Genomic DNA, 6743 nt, shown 5'->3' on the forward strand with positions numbered 1-6743 from the left:
GAGACAGAGATTACGCCGAGAACAGTGTCTGGAGGAAGATATTCGCTGTTGAAGTGCTGACCACGTGCACGGCGGCATATTGCCAGCCTGTCAGCAGATTTTCAAGACACGAATACGGAGAGGAGCAGTCAGGCGACTGAAAAACATTCGTGCAGTGTTAATTACACCAAAGACAACAGACACACAAACAATTACGCGAGTGGCCCGTTCCAGTGCTGTTAATTAGTGGAAATTAACTTCGGTCGCCACGTGGCTGCAGCGACGGCCATCTTGGACGCCCTCATTCGCTCTCATTGGCGAGAATTTATCTTGCGGTGCCCCCAGGAAGTAGTTCGACGTGTTCCACTGGTTCCACGACTTCCATCTTCAGTGGCTCCATCTTGTGGCGCCCTCGTGAACTAGATCTACTAGTTCCACGATCCGAGGACTTCCACCGCCGGTGGCTCCATCTCTTGGCGCCCTCTTGAACTAGCTCCACGACTTCCACCTCCAGTGGCTCCATCTTGCGGCGCCCCCGAGGACTAGTTCCACTAGTTCCACGATCTGGCGACTTCCACCGCCGGTGGCTCCATCTCTTGACGCCCTCGTGAACTAGATCCACTAGTTCCACGAGTTCCCCGATTTCTGCCCCATCTCGCGGCGCGCAGTGAACTGGTTCCACTAGTTCCACGAACCTCATTAGTTCCACGAGTTCCACCTTTGCTCTTTTTTGCTCCTTTTCACTCCTTTTCGCTCCTTTAGCTCCTTTTCACCCCTTTTCGCACTTTCGCGCTCTTCCGCGCCCTCTTTCACACTTTCCGCCCTTTTACGCCCTTTCCACGTTTTCACTTCTTTCCTCGCGCTTTTCGCCGTTTTCGTCCCTCTGCCCATCGCGCCCCTTGTGCCTCGTGTGCCTCGTGTACCCCTTTTGCTCCTTTGCCCTCTTTACGCCCTTTTACTCTCGTTTGAGTTCAGAAATCCTGGCAATCACACGAAAATCTCCGTACGAATCCGAGGACAGCTCTTCGGCTGACACGGTTATAGAAATGGACTTCGAGAGCTCCGACTCTGAGGAAGTGACGAACAGGAGGAGGAAGACCAAGGGAAAGGAGAAACGAAAGAGGAGGAGCTCGGGCAGCGGTGATGCGGGGCCCACAACGGCGACCGCTGATGGACGGACGGGGAAAACGAAAAGAAAGAAAAAGGGTTCTCCTCCTAAGGCCCTGACGGAGCACGAGACTGACACCGACGAAGCAAAACAACAGAAGGCTGACTCAGAAACCACTCTCTCCCTGAAGGCAAGGTCGGAGAAAATCTTCAGGAGTGTAATGGCCTTCCTCCATGATCCGGACAACTCCATCGACTGCAAGACCACAGAAGCCGTCCTTGGCAAATTTTACAAGCTTCAGGGCGTTCTAAATGAGGCACTGATCCAGAACAGCCACCTCGAGGGACAAGTTGCCGCGCTTAAGGGGGAAACTGCTCAACAGCGGAGGACCTTCGAGACCACCGTTGAGAAGGCCGAGAAGGGGTTCGCCACAGCAACGACCACAGCCCCCAGAGGATCCACTACATATGCGGAACGGGTTGGGCTGAGATCCAAATCCGCGATGGCCTCTAACTTAAAGCGAAACCCTCCTAATGTAATAACCATTGTACCTAAGGACACAAAAGCATTCGTGTCTAGTGAGGCGACAAAGGAAGCGGTGCAGAAACTCATATCCCCGGCACGTGATGGACTTCAAGTGGTGGGCGTACGGGGAATCCAGGGGAACGGAATTATTGTCGAGACGGCCAAAACGAGCGACGTGACTGCACTCCTGGGTAATGAGAAACTCAGGGAAGCTGGACTGGTGGTTGGCGCACCTCAGAAAAAGAGCCCACGGGTCATCCTGTACAACACCCCAAGGATGCTCACGGATGAGACCCTGCTGGACACCATCGTTGAGCAGAACGTGGATCAGGAAGGAAGAACACGAATGAGACAACAAATGAGGGTTGCCTTCAAATCCGGGGACAAAAACAAAGAAACATGTAACACCATCCTTGAGGTCTCAAACGAAGCTAGAAATTATCTGCTCAAAAAGGAATCCTTGTACATCGGCTGGAGCCGTTGCAATGCGCAAGATTACATTGCTGCCACACGATGCTACAAATGTCAGGCATTCGGACACACATCAAAGTACTGCCGAGCGGAAAAGGAGACGTGCGGACACTGTGGAACCGCGGGGCACAGCTTCAAGGACTGCCCAAACAAAAGCTCATTGGCAGTCTGCTCGAACTGCCAGAGGTTTGGAAGAGACCACCACCACTCCGTGAAGAGCAATGAATGTCCCGCATACAAAGCCGCGATCAACCAGGTCCTTTCTAGAACCGACTATGGCCAATAATATCACCATAAATGGCCGGGAGCTAAAAATCGCGCAACATAACATGCGGGGATCGCACAACGTCTCGCTGGAGATGCGGAGAGTGATGAACGACGAGGACATTGACATCTTGCTAATGCAGGAACCATACAATGTCAGAGGTCGACTTCTGGGACTCAGGGGCTGTCTCACTGTCACCGGGGGAAAACCACAGTCTCACGTGATGGCGGCAATAGCCGTACGTAACCCAGGGCTCAACGTTCTGAAGCTTGCTCGCCTGTCCAGTGAGTACTGTACATGTGTTGAGATCTCGGGCGCTGCTGGAAGGATATATCTGGCCAGCATCTACTTTAGGTTCTCGCATGACATCGACCGCTATCTCAGCCTGATACATGACATCTGCCATGAACTGCGCGGCCAGAGGTTGATCATAGCGGCTGACGTGAACGCTAAATCCCCCATGTGGCACAGTGGGATTCTGGACAGTCGGGGTGTGATGCTGGAGGAAACGATAGCGTCGGAGAACCTGGTGGTGCTCAATAGCCCAGACAACCCCCCCACCTTCCGAAACCACTGTGGAAAATCGAACATCGACGTCACTATGGCCACGGAGGCGGCGGCCGGACTCATCCGCGACTGGGCTGTGCATGAGGGATGGACGACGAGTGACCACAACCCTATCTCCTTCTGCGTCGGATTCCCGGATCGAGCGGGGGCCACCGGAACCCGAGAACCGGCGCTGCACCAGCGTTACCGAACGACCGAAGTGGACTGGTCGAGATTCCAGGATGTCCTCCAGCAGATCAGGGGAGTCAGATTGCGGGATTTTGGTCCGAGGAGCAAGGATGAGGTGGAGGTGGCGGCGGCCTTAATTCAGGACTGCATCGTGTCTGCCTGCGACGCTGTCCTGCAGCGGAAGCAGCGACATGATAGATCTGTCCCATGGTGGACGCGAGATCTCACGGCCCTGAAGAAGAAAACCTACAAGACCAGAAAGGCCTTCCAGGTTGAGACGGACCCGGTGCGAAAGATCGCCCGGAGGAATGAATACCTCCTGATTAGACGCAGGTACACGGCTGAGATCCACCGTGCCAAGACGACCGACTGGCAGAAATTCGTGACCAACGAGGGCAATGAAAACCCGTGGGGGTTGGTGTACAGGGCGTGTATGAGAAAGTGCAGCCCGGAAATGGCGCTGTCTACGAGATGCGTAGGCGCGGACCGCCCGATCACATGGGAGGACTCCGCCCTGGAGCTCCTGAACGCCCTTGTTCCGGATGACACCCCTGACAGCACGGAGGAGCAGATTGAAAGGAGAAACTCTCGCCTCGCGCCGCCTCCGACGGCGCCGGATGTCTCGAGGTTCGCCGACGCCGAGATCGGGGAGGCCGTCGCCTCCCTCCGGAACGGCAAGGCCCCGGGACCCGATCTCATCGAGGTTATCGTTTACAAGGCCTCATATGGCGTCCTCCGTGCCGAGTTCTTGAAGTTGTTCAACGCCTGTCTGGAGTTCGGGTGCTTCCCCGCGGTCTGGAAGGTTGGCTCAGTGCGCGCGTTGCTTAAGGGCACGGACAGGGATGAGGCGCTTGCGAAATCCTATCGCCCGATATGCCTCCTGTCAGTGATCGGGAAGTCCCTCGAGAGGCTCATGGTCGGGAGACTAGAGGAGACTTTCATGATGCCGCGGTATGCAGCACAGCGGCAGTTCGGGTTCCGTAGGGGCAGGTCAGCGGTGGACGCGATAGTTGAGATGCGAAGGTGTGTTGAGACCTCCGATCGCAAGTATGTACTCGCGATCATGTTCGACATTGCTGGCGCTTTCGATAACGTCTGGTGGCCAAGCATTATGCATTACCTCAGGGAGAGGAACTGTCCCGGGAACTTGTATTCCCTGGTATCCGACTACCTGTCTGACAGACGGGTCATACTTGTCGGTAGGAGCGGAAGAGTGGAGAAGGGCGTAACGAGAGGTTGCCCGCAGGGCTCCGTGGCGGCTCCCCCTTTCTGGAACCTGGTGTTCGACGACCTCCTGATGACCTTGGAGAGGGATGGACACGAGGTCTTCGCGTATGCTGATGATCTCTCGCTGCTCATCGCTGGTAACACCAGAGCCGAGATTGAGGGAAGGGCGCGCGCGGCGATCGCGACGATTGAGGGTTGGTGTTCTCGGGAGAAACTGTCTCTGGCTGGAGAGAAGACCGAGATGATCATGCTGAGGGGATCGTTTGCGAGGAGCAGACCGCCAGCGGTTAGAGTCCAAGGAAAACAGGTCCGCATGGCCGAGTGCGTGAGGTACTTGGGGGTACACTTCGACACAGGCATGAAGATTAATACCCACATCAAGAAGGTGAAGGATAAGGGCTTGCAAAAGATCAACGCTCTCGCTGCGGTGGCGCGACGCACATGGGGACTTAGACACAAGGCACTGCGGACTTTGTACACCGGACTGTTCCTCCCTATCGTTGCATACGCGGCTCCGGCTTGGATGGATCTGATGACCGGAACTGGCCTTAAAGCCTTGCAAGCGGCGCAGAGGCAGGCGCTTCTGCGTGTAACTAGAGCGTACAGAACTGTCGCCACGGACGCCCTCCTCATCGTCGCAGGCGCCCCCCCGATTGACCTGCATATGCGACGCCTGGACATCCGATACAAGGCTTCTAGAGGGAGAAGCTTCGACATCAATGGCTATAGCTTCCCGGAGGACTTCGATGGTGGGCGTTCGGACATGGACCTCAACAGTGAGGTGATTGAGTATCTGCTGCGAGAGTGGCAGACCAGGTGGGACGAATCCACGACCGGCAGACACACTCATGGACTCTTCCCCAACGTGCTGGACAGGCTTCTCATGAAGTGGATGTTCCTAGAACACTACGTCGTCCAGTTCCTGTCAGGGCATGGGGATTTCGCCGAGAAGCTGCATGAGAGAGGGTTGTCCGATGACCCCGGCTGCCTCTGCGGGGCCGCGGGTGAGTCCCCAATGCATGTGATGTTCCACTGCCCCTTATATGAGACAGAGAGGAGGGAGTACCGTGCGGTCTGCCAGGAGAAGGGCCTTGACTGGCCCCCAACCGGAACGAGCATTATTCGCGAGGACACATACAGGGCCCTCGCCCAGGCTGCCAAGAAAATACTCCTTAGAAAGGAGGAGACGTGGTGGAGGAGAAATCGAGGTTCCGCGAGACTCGAGGAGTGATGGCGAAGGTTGCCGCAAGAATTATGGAACATTTGGAACACATCCAAACACATTACTGACCATACTCCATGTGAAATGAGACACTAGAAACTAAATCCTGCATCCCATATCCTGGACCCTAAATCCTGAGTCCTAAATCCTGAGAAGTAACCAACAGACTGGCGGGAAAGAAAATGGGAGAAAGGCCAGAACAACCGGGCCGGCGTTGCTGATATGGAGGAAACTCCGAGGTGCAGCATCCCTTCTTCAGGGGGGTCGCCAAAACTAAATGTCCCTACCTTTTTTTTCGTTCAAACCATGTCTGTGGATTTGTGCGGATATTGAGATGCCGGTTTTGGGCCATTTAATTGTCAATAAAACAACATGTAATTGTTTGAAATAATACACTATGTTCATATTGTATTATTCGTATCTTATTAATAAAATAAAAAATTTATATTTTAATTTTTTACTTTTAAATCACATGTATTATTTTCAGGTGGCATTCGTATGGGATAATTGGTTATTTCAGCTACATTGTTCTAATAATATAAGGAATATGCTGCTAGAACTCCGGCAATACGCTGCTAGAAGATGAAGCAGTACGGCGCTACAACATGAAGGTATACGCCGCTGGAACTCTGGAAATGGGCCGCTGTAAATAAGGCAATACGCCGCTGTGAATAAGGCAATACGCCGCTGTGAATAAGGCAATACGCCGCTGTAAGTAGAAGCAACACGCCGCTGTAAATAGAGGCAATACGCCGCTGTGAATAAGGCAATACGCCGCTGTAAATAGAGGCAATACGCCGCTGTAAATAGAGGCAATACGCCGCTGTGAATAAGGCAATACGCCGCTGTGAATAAGGCAATACGCCGCTGTAAGTAGAAGCAACACGCCGCTGTAAATAGAGGCAATACGCCGCTGTAAATAGAGGCAATACGCCGCTGTGAATAAGGCAATACGCCGCTGTAAATAGAGGCAATACGCCGCTGTGAATAAGGCAATACGCCGCTGTAAGTAGAAGCAATACGCCGCTGCAGACGAAAGCAATACGCCGCTGCAGGCGAAAGCAATACGCCGCCGGAACTGAAAGCAATACGCCGCTGCAGACGAAAGCAATACGCCGCTGGAGCTGAAAGCAATACGCCGCTACAGACGAAAGCAATACGCCGCTGGGATCGAAAGCAATACGCCGCTACAGTCGAAAGCAATACGCCGC

Source organism: Lasioglossum baleicum, unplaced genomic scaffold (genome assembly GCF_051020765.1).
Source record: "Lasioglossum baleicum unplaced genomic scaffold, iyLasBale1 scaffold0073, whole genome shotgun sequence".
Taxonomy (NCBI): Eukaryota; Metazoa; Arthropoda; class Insecta; order Hymenoptera; family Halictidae; genus Lasioglossum; species Lasioglossum baleicum.